Genomic DNA, 13,372 nt, shown 5'->3' on the forward strand with positions numbered 1-13,372 from the left:
ATAGTATAGTATGTCGTCCAAAATGGGTCAAAAACGTCAAGTATGTCGTGCAAAATCGGTCACAAAAGTCTTAGTATAGTCCAAACATACTATACTATGACGTTTTTGACCGACCTTTATCTTTGTCTTCCACTCTGTCCCAGTGCAAAGTGGAGGATTGTGTTGTGCATACAACATGCTCTCCTCTAACCATTTTGCTCCTGAAATGTAAATAAGTAAATAACTTGCACAGTAATTGGTTTCTATCGCAACGATAGCTATTACATATTTCTATTATATTCCAGCTTTACTGCAGGCCAGCGAGTGAAAAAAAAAACATGCAGGGAAAATAAAAGTGCAAAGCACGAAGATCATGCAACGCCACCAAGAAAGTGGACAGATGAGAATTGTGCTTTACTATCAAATGCACCAGGGTGTGAAATACAATGCACCTTTGTGTGTGTGTGTGTGTGTGTGTGTGTGTGTGTGTGTGTGTGTGTGTGTGTGTGCAGGAGAGTGTTGGAGCTCAGCAAATTGAGGTCATAAGAAAATTGTGAGCGAGATGAGAGGAGGATTGAAGAGGAGCATATCCAGGTATGTAGCAAGAAAGAAATTACAGATGTACATAATTGTTGTGTGTGACAAAATTGTTATTTTCAGTTTTAATCATGTGTTAGGCAATTGCAGAAATGTTAATAAAGCCTTGAGAAAATTCACCTGAGCAGAATAACTCAAATATTTTATCTTCATTAAGACCTGATGAAAAGATGACATTTAGGTTTTTTTTTTTAACTATTATAAAATTGAAATGTGCTGGAAAATAATCACTTATGTTAATACTATAAATAGCATGTGGGTATTTTTTACAGTGTAAAGTCAAGTGAATCTTGAGGTTTATTTAACCATGTGTCAGTGATTCACTCATTAAATAAGAAGTGAATGTTGTGGTCGGTGCAACCAATAGAACAGTAATTAAATAATTTATTAAATAATCAGCATTGGTTAATCTTTATTTAATCGTGTAAGAGACATTTTTGTTCTCAGGAACTCTGCTGTCGTCATCAAAGTCACAAAGATTCATCCAGAATGTATGTAGTGTTGAGTTTACACATAGTTTTTATTAAAAATATTGAAGTGCACTGCAGTGCAGACACAAAATGCAAATTAGTAACTGTTCTAGTTTATTAGTTGGAGGGAAAAAAGAAAGACTGCCAAACATATCAGCCAAAAATAATCTGCATTATATCTAAAGATTGGCATCAGAAAATACCCACAACCCCACCGACCTCTCGCTGTGTGTTCAGTGAGTAGAGAGGTGTGTGTGTGTAGCTGCATGATGAGAGTTGTCACTTCCTTCGCTTTGTTGTGAAACAAATCATTTTCATCAACATCAGTGAAACTTTGGCTGCTCGCGGTGCTGCGTCTGCAACGTTTGATGTTCTCTGCTACAAACCAGTGTGAGCCCTCAGTGAAGCATCTTAGCCAGATTAGCCGTCCACTTCAACAACATGTACACCATCTAATCCTCTTTAATAGAACTATAGTGGTTCCTTTCCTCTGTCTCCTCTGACTCGGACCATTCTATTGCAGTAAACTGTTGCACTTCTCTTCCAGAAGAGCGGTGGCAAATCTATACAGGGTCGTATCTGCGACGATGTGACTCTCGTCCCGCTGAGACCTCCTCTAGAGACAGCGTCACTGACACAGCGCCGAGCTATCAGGTGAAGCATGAGTGTTTCTGGAGTGGGTCAATAGAAACACTTAGCAGCAGACACTCATCACAGACAGTATCACTGAAAAGCAAAGCTGCTGCATAACTCCTCGGGTTTTATTGGCTGTCATGTGGATTTTTTTTTCCTTGTTCTGGGATTAGCATAGGCCTCAGTGTGTTTGTGTGACTAATGGTCTGTGTTTTCGAGCTGTGAAATCAGCATGAGAGCCCTGAACAGCCTGCACATCGGTGTTTGATGTCTGCCGACCCCCGTCTCCTGGGTCGTGCCTCTGGGTCGTGCCGCTAATGCAGCCGCAGTACAGTTTTTCCTCTCTCCTTTACATACCACTGTGTTTAGCCCTGCACCCGCCGTGACCTTGGCGCTAATCTGTTCGACTCTGTCTGCTCGTGTCATCCCCACCTGCGTGGCCCAGCCTCCACTGATGGCTAAAACTTGTTAACACTGAAGACACATTTGTGCAGTTACCAGGGGCGATGATGGAGGCGACTGCAGTCACGAGGACACGGTGCAGCAGAGGAGGAGCAGGAGGTCTCGCCTCACTGGCACCGCTCAGAGTTGGCAAACTTTTCACTCAGCTGACCCTGTGACATTGTCTTCTCGGGGCAGGCAGACGAGTGTGAGTCGCTGTAAGCGTTCACTTAAACCACACAAGTCAAATGTCACTTAATCCTCACCATGGAAACTTTTAACCTAACCTAAATAAAATATGAATTTCATATGTTGCTTGAGGAAGGGTTATTTCGTTGGTGACATGGTGTCTCAGAGTGGAAGCCATCTCATTTTTTCACTAAGCCACATTTCTGTTAGCGGGCATCTGCCTCCTCTCTGCTGTCCTCTCACACTGAAAGCAGGGAAATTGGTGCTGATTGAGGGGATAAGATTTCTGATGGTTTAGGCACAGAGGCAACACGAGAGCTGGGGGGGAAAGATTTCAACCCAATTTGCAGCGTGTTGACTGTACTGAATGGGGGCTTGTGCTAAGAAGAGCCTCGTCCCTTCCGTTTACTTTGAACCCCATGCACCGTCCCGCTCAACACACGCAGCACTGCAACTAAAATGCAGACAAAACTAGAGCCCCCTGCATGACAGTCAAACGTCCCTTTACTTTACTTTAAATCTTACAATTCACAGCCAAGCAAGCAGTTTGAGAGGATGATAAGATAAACAATGTTATTGCACACAGTGATAAAAACACTCACACTAAGTTGAGTCTCTGGTCGAGACTCTTTTGACAGAGGTAGCAGTAAAGTTAGTTTTTTTTAGATGATGACAGAGTTGCTCTCTGCTCACTGGCATGTGATGAAATGTGTACAAAGCTTTTTTTCATGATTAAAACAAGATTTATGATTGTTTCAGCTTCTTAAATGTGAATATTCTCTTCATTTCTTTGCTCCATCAAACAAAGAAATCATTAAAAAGTGAATCATTTTGGTTTGTGGACAAAAAAAAAGGGTTCGAGACCCGGTTGGAACAAAGGCCTTTTCTCCAGCTTCCTCTCACAGTCCAAAATCATGCAATACGGGGATCAGGTAAATTGGTCATTGACGTTATAGGCGTGAATGTGAGAGCGCGTGTGTCTGCGATGGCGATGGCGATCTGTGCCCTGTGTCAGCTGAGTGTCACAGCTCCTCCGCCTGTGGAGGATAAAGGGGTAGAAAATGGATGAATGATCACCGTTAACTCACCGTTAACTGTGAGTCACAGGATAATTCTCCCATGCTCAGTGGCTGAATGTGTGAATATTAAGTTGATTTTCAGTGCTCTCTCTCTCCTTGTTTGTTTTATTTGTGGAGAGATGATGCAAACTCACACCCTTCAAGGCCACAGGGCTGCAAAGTCCAACTAACGTTTTTGAGTTATTCAGAAACCCTGCAGGGAGCCGGCAGCACAGAGGTATGCTGAAAGCAAACCAGTGATCCAGGGAGTAATAATAAATAGATAAATAAGTGGATGAAATGGCATGAGAGAGGCTAGTGAAAGACCACGGCTATTCTCACGCAGCACGTTTGTTTATTTATGGTGTCTGGATGCGGGGCGGGGGCTGGGGGAATACATGTACAGGCTTTCACTCTCAGAGCTCGGCTCCACAGCTTTCATTAAGTGTCATTACCAGTGCTTTCAGAAAGCTGGCCAGTCTGAGACCTGACATCCCCTCTACAGATAGTTGGCCATGCATATGGATGGATTTCTGATCCCTCTTATCCAGCACTGAGGAGGGAGAATTAGGCCAGCGAGAGGCAGAGTTGGGGGCTTAAAGGGAGCGTCCATATCTGCCTTTAATGGCAAAGACAGAGCTATTAACTTGAGTTGAGGGACAGTGTTCATGCTTGATTTGTTGTTGTGTAGATGTCAGTCAGATTATCAACACTGCGAGTGTTTCACTTAATATTTTCTGACCACACGTGTCACATGACCCGCGAAACGGTCCCATTTTTACCACGATGCCATTTAAAAATGAGCATTAACAATTTGCTCCGCCAGTTCTCTCCGCACTCTGAGAACGTCCTCTGATTGTGAGCGTCTCCTTCTGTTTACTTCTGTATATCAGGGAATGAAATATTCATATTCCACGCTTTTCCGAGCAGCAGTTATCTAGATTCTGTGTAAATGGTACTTAGGATTAGATTTTCACAGCAGATTGCTGTTATTAAGGGGAAAAAAGGCAACTCCTCTGAGCAGTCATCTTCCTGGGAGGCAATCTATTTCTCTTTCACGTAGCAGAGTGCTGGACCGGGCTCTTAATGCACTGAAGCAAAAGTGCTTCGGTCCGCAACCTTTCACGCCTTCAGCTCTCCTTTATGTGATTGAATAGTTAATAACTATGAGTTGCCTTTGAAAGCTCTGCGCCGCTGGTCCTTCTGAGGCACTTCTCCTCTTTTTTGTCTGTTTGGCTGCTCTACCTGCCCGTCGCTGTCTGCCTGCATGTCTGCTTGCCCCAGATGCCAAGTCAACTGATAGTGCACCTCTCCTCCACCAGCTCGTCTTACTTTTATCTTTGTCTCCTGCCTGACTTGCCACTTGTGTGTCTGCCTGTCGTAGTCTATGTATATCAGGATTTTGAAGGCGAGGGATCGGCTTTTTCATCTCCGTCTTCCTCCTTCTCTTCACACACACACACACACACACACACACACAGTCACTCACGCAGCTCATTAGCCCATCCCACGCTCATAGCTCTGGCAGAATGTGACCCTGCCTAATTGTGTACCATGCTCATTTGTTCTTCCTGCATGATGTGACGATTGCTTATTTATTCTCCTCAGGGCTTCCATCTCACATTAAAATGATTGACTCATTTCATTCACTGCACATTTTCAAGCTTTATTTGATAAGCTCATTTCCCTCGGCATTCAAATTTCTCCTTTCCCACGCTTTAAAGTTCTAATGTTAGCGAGGCACATTATTATTCATACTCGGGATCGTTTCGGCGGCTAATTATTTGTGTTAGAAAATAATTTTGCACACGTGATTCTGTTTGTTCTGGAGGAATTGAGCAGCACAAAAGGGCAGACATTAACGATGCAGTTGGAAGCGCTGAGGAGCCGATTGTGTACACAGACGGCAGACGCGGTCAACAAGAAGCTTAAGAGAGATTGGGACACTGGGAAAACTCGGCCAGAATAAACAGGGCAAATTTGCATTTTGTCGGAATTTACATCTGCTTAGAGACGTGTTTTACGAATAAAAAAGCCATCAACTTTTTTTTTGTCCAATCATGTAATAAGGGAGTGTTTGGACGCAGAGAGGAGCACAGCAAGCGCTTCCTGATTGGGGATTTAGGCGACATTGTTACAGGAGGGTTTTAGCTCTTGTCAGTCCATGTTTTGTCCCCTGCAGCTGCTCTGTACTGACCAGGCCTCAGGGACGCAGCAGCAGCAGCAGCAGCAGCAGCAGCGGTTTATAACTTAAACATAAAAATGAAAGTATAGGAAACATGACATCTTGACCTTTAGCCTACAGTATTGGCTTGGCACCAAAGTCTACATTTCCCACAATGCAACATGCATGCATAATATAACCTATAATGTAGCACGGTAACACTGTTACTGCAACAAACTGAAGTAGAATAAAACAAACAAAATCTAACTGTTGGGATCATCTGATTGAGTCTAAATCCATCAAATCTTTTTTTGTCTGGTGGCATTGATGCTCATAGATTGTCCATTTAAAAGAATCAAGTCTCTTTTGCTGTTGCAGAGCTTTGAGTATTCAAGAAGAGGAGACGCGGTCACTGCCAACCCTTTCCCAGCCTGTGTGAGCTCAGGAGAGCGAGAGAGAGAAACCTTGTTCCAAATCAGTCTCCAGTTCTGTGGACATTTTACCTTTAGTAACTATCGAGGATCTATTTGACCGTAACACCTTTGTACAGGGGAGTGAGTGTGAAGCCGTAAACTCTGACGCTTGTGGACACATCGTCACTGGTGCTGCTGGGTCTGTGGAGTCTTTCATCATCATGCACCCTCCTCCGTGACTCCAGCTTGTGTCCAGACGACTTCTCGTCTTTTAAACTTTCTCCTGCGATGCCGTGAAACAACTGCAAATCCCTCGCGACCAACACGCCCCCTGGAGACGAGTCGAGACTTTCTCGACTCTCATTTGTGTCACGATTGTTTCTCTCAGACGGTCGGACAGCACTTGGACTAAACTTAAAAAAAACTAAATATTGTGAATACAATAATCATATGAATCTATTCTCTTATCATGAAGTCTCTTTACTTGGATTTCTGCAGAAGAAAAGCAGAGCGTGTTGTGTTTCAGTGAGTAGCAGTAGCGCCGCAGACCCCTGAAACCACCGAGCCAAACTCTTAATGAATATGAGCAGAGAGACAAAAATTGCAGCCAAATAAAAGAATAATAAAGGCGTCTAAATCCTAACAAGCACGTCTTTGTTCTTCCACTCCACCCACCACAAGTTGGCTGCGCGAAAGACGGCATTGTTGCAGCTTTGAGGGCAGCTCTGAGAGTTCCATGCCCACCGGCCTTCAATCACATGGGATGTCTGAGTTTGACAGTATAAAGTCTTTCTTCTAGAACAAAATAAGACCCCTAAGCAATAGTGGATGAGCTGTTAGTAACCATACGGTCCACAGGGAGGGAGACCACGCATGCTAGTGCAGTGTATACAAAGTGCTGGTGAGGGATGAGACAATGGACGAGTGAAAACATTACTGGATGCTGCAGCACTTTTACATTTCTTACATTTATGCACAGAAGTCAATGGAATTTTCACCACAAGAAAAGTTTACCAAATAGATGTTAAATCTGAAAATAAAACACTTAGATTTCTCAGTGTCGTACATTTACTGACCACTTTATAAAGTCTCAACATATTTATAAAGATTGTCAGAGAGGTCTCTGCTGCCGTAAGGATCAATATTCAGACATTAGAGTTTTCTCTATCATCGTTCTCCGCTGACCTCTGGAAAGACGAGAGAACTGACACTTCTCTTTTCTGACCGTCCTCTGTGAACTCTAGAGATGGTTGGACAAATAATCAGCAGTTTCTCTGATGCACCAACGCCTTTTTTTCCCTTATTATCATCCATGATTTGTGCTTCTGTGCGTCGCCTCGACCATGTTTACATTCAATTTCAAGCTTTATTGGCATTAACATTTCATTCATAATTTATTGTTTGTAATCTTTAATCTTTTTGAACTTAAATAAAGGTTAAATTAAAAAAGAAATGCTGTTGTATGACTAGTTTCTTATGCAAACACTGGCTTTTAGTGCTAAATACACAAAGTTGCTGCCATGGGATTGTCTGATTATACATCTGATTTTGCACAGGTGTACCTAATAAAGTGGGTCAGTGAGTTTAAAAGCTTCACTCTCACGTGCAGCGGTACAGATGTACTGCAATGACTCGGCTCCTCAATCCATGCATGTGACGGTGCCCAACTCTTGTTTCCTGGGATGTTTTAAAGGGCATCAGTGAGGATATACTGCGAGCTTACTCTGTTACCGGGTTGTTATTCACTCAGTGGCGGCGTGTAAGGATTAATTCCAGCCTTGCAGGAAGAAGACACCATCGGTTTCTGCCTTAGCCAAATCAATAGGCAACATTCTTTCTAGCATAGCAGTCAATACACAACACTTAAGGTGTCTGAGGAAACTAAAGAACACCAATAATTGTTATTAATGCTGCAGATATCCCCAAGCATTGCATTTAGAAGCAATAAAGGCCTCCTCAGCTCCAGTCAAGTGTATTTTGAATACGGTGCACAGGAATGTTAACACAAAGAAACAGGGACTTGGATTATATTGTGGCTTTTGATCCACATGTCTGACATTCGGAGGAAATCTAAGCCCCGCTGAGGGAGTGACTGCACAGACAGTCATGGTCTCCTGATGATGAATCTTATTGAAAGCCACACCGAGGTTGAGCATTTCTAGTTATCACTGAATTTGTCAGCAATTACATTGATGCAGAGAATGAATAACTTCACCAAATGTATGTTTATCCATGGTCACACTGTTATACAGCTCTTCTGTTAAAGAGCAGCACATTAGCTGATGGAGGCACATATCCCTGACAGAGTTGACATTGAAAAATGTCAACAATTGCATATTTTTGCCTTTTTTACCCGGTAGTCTGATTTTTTTACTAATATGAACTGGAGTAAACACTGAGAACTTTCCGAGTTCAGATTCCTACAGTCAAGAGTCAAATTTTGCTATAACAAAACAGAAACTACACAATAACAATAGACCTACACTACACAAGGTACATTTTTCAAAGAAATTCTGAATTTTCTAGCGACATTATTAATAAAAATGTTGGAGAGTTCCTATGTTGCAAGGTTAGTAATTGTTTAGAAATAAAAAAAACACTTGAACCTGTGAATGGATCAGCACCAAAAATCAATTTCTTCCCCAGCAAATTTCATCAAAATCAGTTTTTAACTTGTTGACAGACAAACACGAACACTCCCACAAACAAAATAATAATAGAACCACATCTTATCATATATTCAGTTAAAAACACAGGTTTTTTTTTAAAAGAAGTTCACTCACGTTGCAAGGACACACACACACACACACACACACACAAATGGACTTTAAGTGCAGCAACTATTACACACCGTACACAAAGCCACTTTATCAGTGCAGGCAGTCATCAAGTGAAGGACAGCTAACAACAAGCATACATCGCTTCCTGATTCCATCGTAAACCACATGTGGTTCAGAACTGGTGAAGGTAACACAAGACGAGTGTGTGTGTGTGTGTGTGTGTGTGTGTGTGTGTGTGTGTGTGTGTGTGTGTGTGTGTGTGCGGGGGGGCATTCTAAATTCAATCAAGTGAAGGCCATCTCCAGCAGGGTACCAGGGAGTGGAGGGGGGTAAGATGAGGGGAAACTCTGGTGAAGTTTCCACTGGGCCCGCTGTGCTCCTAATGCAGCCTTGGATGTAATTGGGTCCCAGAAGGCTGTTCATTATCTGGGGTGAGCGAGGCAACAAAACAGAGAAGGGGTAGCAGGAGAATGAAAATGTCTCATTCTTTGCTCGGTGCCTCCGTCCTGGCACCATTATGGGACGAGAGTTAATTAAAAGAGCAGTTGATGCTTCTGTTTTTCCTCATCAATCTCACTTCTGCTCTTATTAAGTTTGTAATGACAGCAGAGCTCGTCCCTGTCTGCCACCACACACACAAACAAGGGGAGGGCGGGGCAGTTAATGTGAGGGACAGCCAAAGACGAGGTTGGTTTCCTCGCTGAAACCGACCTGGAAGTAGCAACATACCGAATATATCCACCAGGGGGCAAAAACAACTGACTGTTTGAGTGGAAGACTATGAGAAAATAAGCTTCTGCAGACCAGGAAAACTTAAAATCAGCCATTTCAGATCTCTGCAAAGCACTTTGGGACGAGGCCAGGGTCATTCACGGCAAACCATACCAACAGTGGATCACGAGGCAGTGGAAATAAGAACACGTGCGCACGTCACGGCGGTGAACCGGGATGAGGGAGCGTACATGCTGTAGCAGGGGGCGTGGTCGACCTGTCAAATCTGACAGGATGATCACGCCTCCGTAACAACAGCTGATAACATCAGGTCACCGTTCTGAGGAAGGCGGAGGAGACACGCCGGAACTGGTTAACAAGGTAAAGGAAAACATAATGGACTTTCACAACTTACAAAATAAGCTTCTGATGATTTACAATGTACGTGAACATTTTCCAGTCTCAAACCCGAGATCCAGGTCTTCATGAAGTCGATTTTGTTCATTTTGAGGAAAATAGATGGAAAAGTACAGCACATATCCAGCAGCTGTGCTCTTATGTCTGTTTTTTTTGGGTGTGGCACAAGAGCCCGCGTAAGAGGCGTGGCTTTGCGGCCTAATCCTGAGGCCGCTCCCTCCGCCGCCTTGAAGGCCATTTTAATTCCCTCCATCATCACAGGGAGCGTCCCTGGAAAGCTTTGGTAAAGGTGACTGCTGACACTGTCGTTCACAAGGACTATTTGAAAATGTCAGCCCATCGCTGAGATTTGTCTCATTAAAGTTGCTGGAGTCCATTATATCCATCGCCTCCTCCGCCTGCCACACTCAATCAAGGCGACTTGGAGAATGGAGGGGGTCAGGGGAGCGCTCATAATCACACTTATTTGCATGAGAGTTACAGTCAGTGAGACGGACGAGCGCTGACCAACAAAAAAGGGAAACAGCCGAGGGATTCGACTCGGAGAAAAACAGAAAAACTGCGAGTGGTTGAACGCTGCATGTGAAGAAACCCCGAGCAGGCAGGTCGGCCTGTTTTTGTCTTTCCCCGCTCAAAAATTGATGCCAGATAGAGAGACATCAAGAAATGTCAGTATAACCGTGATGAGGACACTGAAACAACCATCCAGGCTTTTGTTCAACACAGTCTCCCGACCTCAAGATTTACATAGAGCTTCAATAAAGCCAGACCCAAGATCCACCCACATAAAGCCTCGCTGTTCATCTAAAGCATATCAATGTCTTTACAGCTGAGGGCTTTCAAAGCCCCGGGATCACTCATGTAGATGTGTGACATCTGTGAGTGCGAGTGCCTGAGCGAGGGAGCGATGGACCAGAGCTTATATTCCTCTCTGATCAGTTTCACTCGCTTCAGCTAACAATTGTGAAGCTGACAATGGCAAAAACAACCGCGGTGGAATTTCCATCATGTAGCTCAGAGGACGCTGCGGCTGTGTTAAACTTGTTTGGTGTTTGTGTGTTTGCATATTGTGTAACCTCTGCCTTCCGTGTGTCGTAAGAACGACTTCATCACTTATGGGATTATTATGAATCATTCGCTGCTGTCACTGTGTTGAGTTTAGTAAAAGTTGCTGTTTTAAAAAAAGAACGCATCTTTGGATTTTAGGTAGAGAAACGGTTGGGGGTCCGATTCCCAGGTCCCAGATTGATTTATTATGGTGCATAAAATGAGGTTTTGATTTGTCAAACACGGATCTCTTGGAATTATCTGGTTTGCCTGTTTCATAATAAATCGAGGTGTTGCAGAAAGGGCAATAAAAAAACAGTCCTCACTGTTTCTCCATGCACAAAATTGCTCTCGTCATGATTTATATCGTGAAAAAAAAAGTTTGGGAAACACACTTCTAGCTTACATACCAACGTGTCCTTGAGCAAGACACTCCAAATTGCTCGTAGAGGTTGTGCTGGCAGCGTGTGAATGAATAGATGTGTGATAGAAAAAGCACTGATGCGCTGTATGTATGTGTGGGTGGGTGAATGGCAAAAAAAAGGGTGGTGTAAAGCACTTTGAGTGGTCTTTAAGACTGCAGAAGCACTGTATGAATACAGACCATTAACCATTTATTCAATAGAAATGAGAGCAATTTACAGTAGAGCTGAAACAATTATTACCTCCCTGAAGGAGGTTATGGTTTTGGTCAGATCTGTCTGTCTGATTGTGAGCAGCATAACTCAAAACATAAAGGACCGATGCAGATGAAACTTTCTGGGGATGCAGGTTATGAAGTGAGGAAGAAATAATTAGATTTTGGTGGGGATACAGATCCAGCTCCAGGACATTTGTTAACCTCACAAGAAAGGGAAGCGTATTGGCAGAGGTTTGTACTCTCCGAGTGCTTTCTCTGGTTCAACTTTTGAACTGGAAATCACACAGAAACTATTTATACAACCCAGTTACTGAGTCACATGCTCCATACAATTATTTAATTGTAAACAAAATGTTTGAAAAACCATGTTTATATGGGTATCTAGTTATTTGCTGATCCAGGTGTATTGAGGTATTATAATATTGAAATTATACATGTCCTGCCTCTCTGGTCAAACACCAGCTACTGTATCCAAATATTTTAGTCCACGCTGGTGTCACGAGCTAAACGCTTTCATCGCTCTTGTCTAATCAGTGAGAGGCTCGTTGTCCCAGGCTCCGCCCCAGATTTCATTATCAGACCCCGCCCCCTCACATCACTCTCAACCCACTTTCTCGGCATTTTTCCAAAATCAGGCATTAGTTATGCTTTAAAAAATATGCACTTAATTGCAACCTAAATTTGAGGACTTCCTTGTGCAATTTTATGTCAACTTCAATACTTTTTGCTGTGGAAATGTGAAATGGAAATGTACTGATTTATTCAGTAGATTAATAAATGACAAAAATGATTTGCTGCACACCTTTAGTAACGTTACCTTTGCCGTGCCTGATCAAATCTAAAATGGCCATAGAAAGGCCTGACAGAGCTTTGAAATCACCCCTTTTACAGATGTTTTGTTTTTACAGATTTTCACTGAAGAGACCGATGAATTTGTGGACTAAAAATAAACTCAGTAAACTCTCATTTATCCCACTGTTACAGCAACTTAAACTGCTCTGCAGTGACACCGTTTCATGCACTTGCCGTGCACAAAAATACACATTAGCACCTAAAACATTAAATGAAATCACCTTGACATAAGAAAAACAACATTTATTATTATTTTTTTTTTTTCATTTACAAAAGAGAGAGAAAAAAACAATCCAATGGATGTCACCAGAAAACGACAAAACAAAACCTGTGTCACTATTCAAACGTGGTCTTCAGTGAACAGACAGACCAGACTCTCTGAAGCTGTGAGGAATATTGTGATCAGCTGAGGAGTCAGCGGAGGGCAAACAGCATCAAAAGCATATTGTTTACCCATTTAAAAAGATATGTTTACAAACATTTGATCAGAGGGAAAGCACAAAAAGGAAAAGTGTGCATCACATAATTGAATGCTATTCATAATTGAATATCGCCCCAGTTTGTCAGGGAGCATGTCATGGTGTCACGCATGCTGTTCAAGCCGCAACGATTCAAGAACGAGCAAACAGAAGGACAACTAAAGACATCGCAATGAAATGAGGGACTTTTTTTTATCAGTTTCCTATTCACAATAATGTCAGGATGAGAAAAACCGCAAAGGAATATGTAAAATGAAAAGTGTCAGGGATTACATGGCAGAGTAAGTGGCTTGTACTTTCACCGGTTTAAATCCCAATTCAACTGAGGGCCTTTCTGTGTGGAGATGACATGTTCTCCCCGTGTGCACACGGCTTTGCGTCAGGTACAAACCCAAAAGCATGGAGAGGTTAAGTGGACACTCTAAACTGACCGTAGTTGTGAATGTTGTCCGTCTCTGTGCGTTTGCCCCGCGGTTGACTGGCGACTTGTCCAGACTGTGAC

The 13,372-nt window shown here is 42.9% G+C and overlaps 1 protein-coding gene across 1 annotated transcript in view; it reads right to left on the reverse strand.

Moving 5' to 3' along the window:
• swap70a (switching B cell complex subunit SWAP70a) overlaps window positions 1-13,372 on the reverse strand; it is a 924,354-nt gene that overhangs the window by 611,401 nt on the left and 299,581 nt on the right. The gene's annotated exons all lie outside the window — the stretch shown is intronic.

This window comes from Solea senegalensis, linkage group LG7 (genome assembly GCF_019176455.1).
Source record: "Solea senegalensis isolate Sse05_10M linkage group LG7, IFAPA_SoseM_1, whole genome shotgun sequence".
NCBI classification, from domain to species: domain Eukaryota; kingdom Metazoa; phylum Chordata; class Actinopteri; order Pleuronectiformes; family Soleidae; genus Solea; species Solea senegalensis.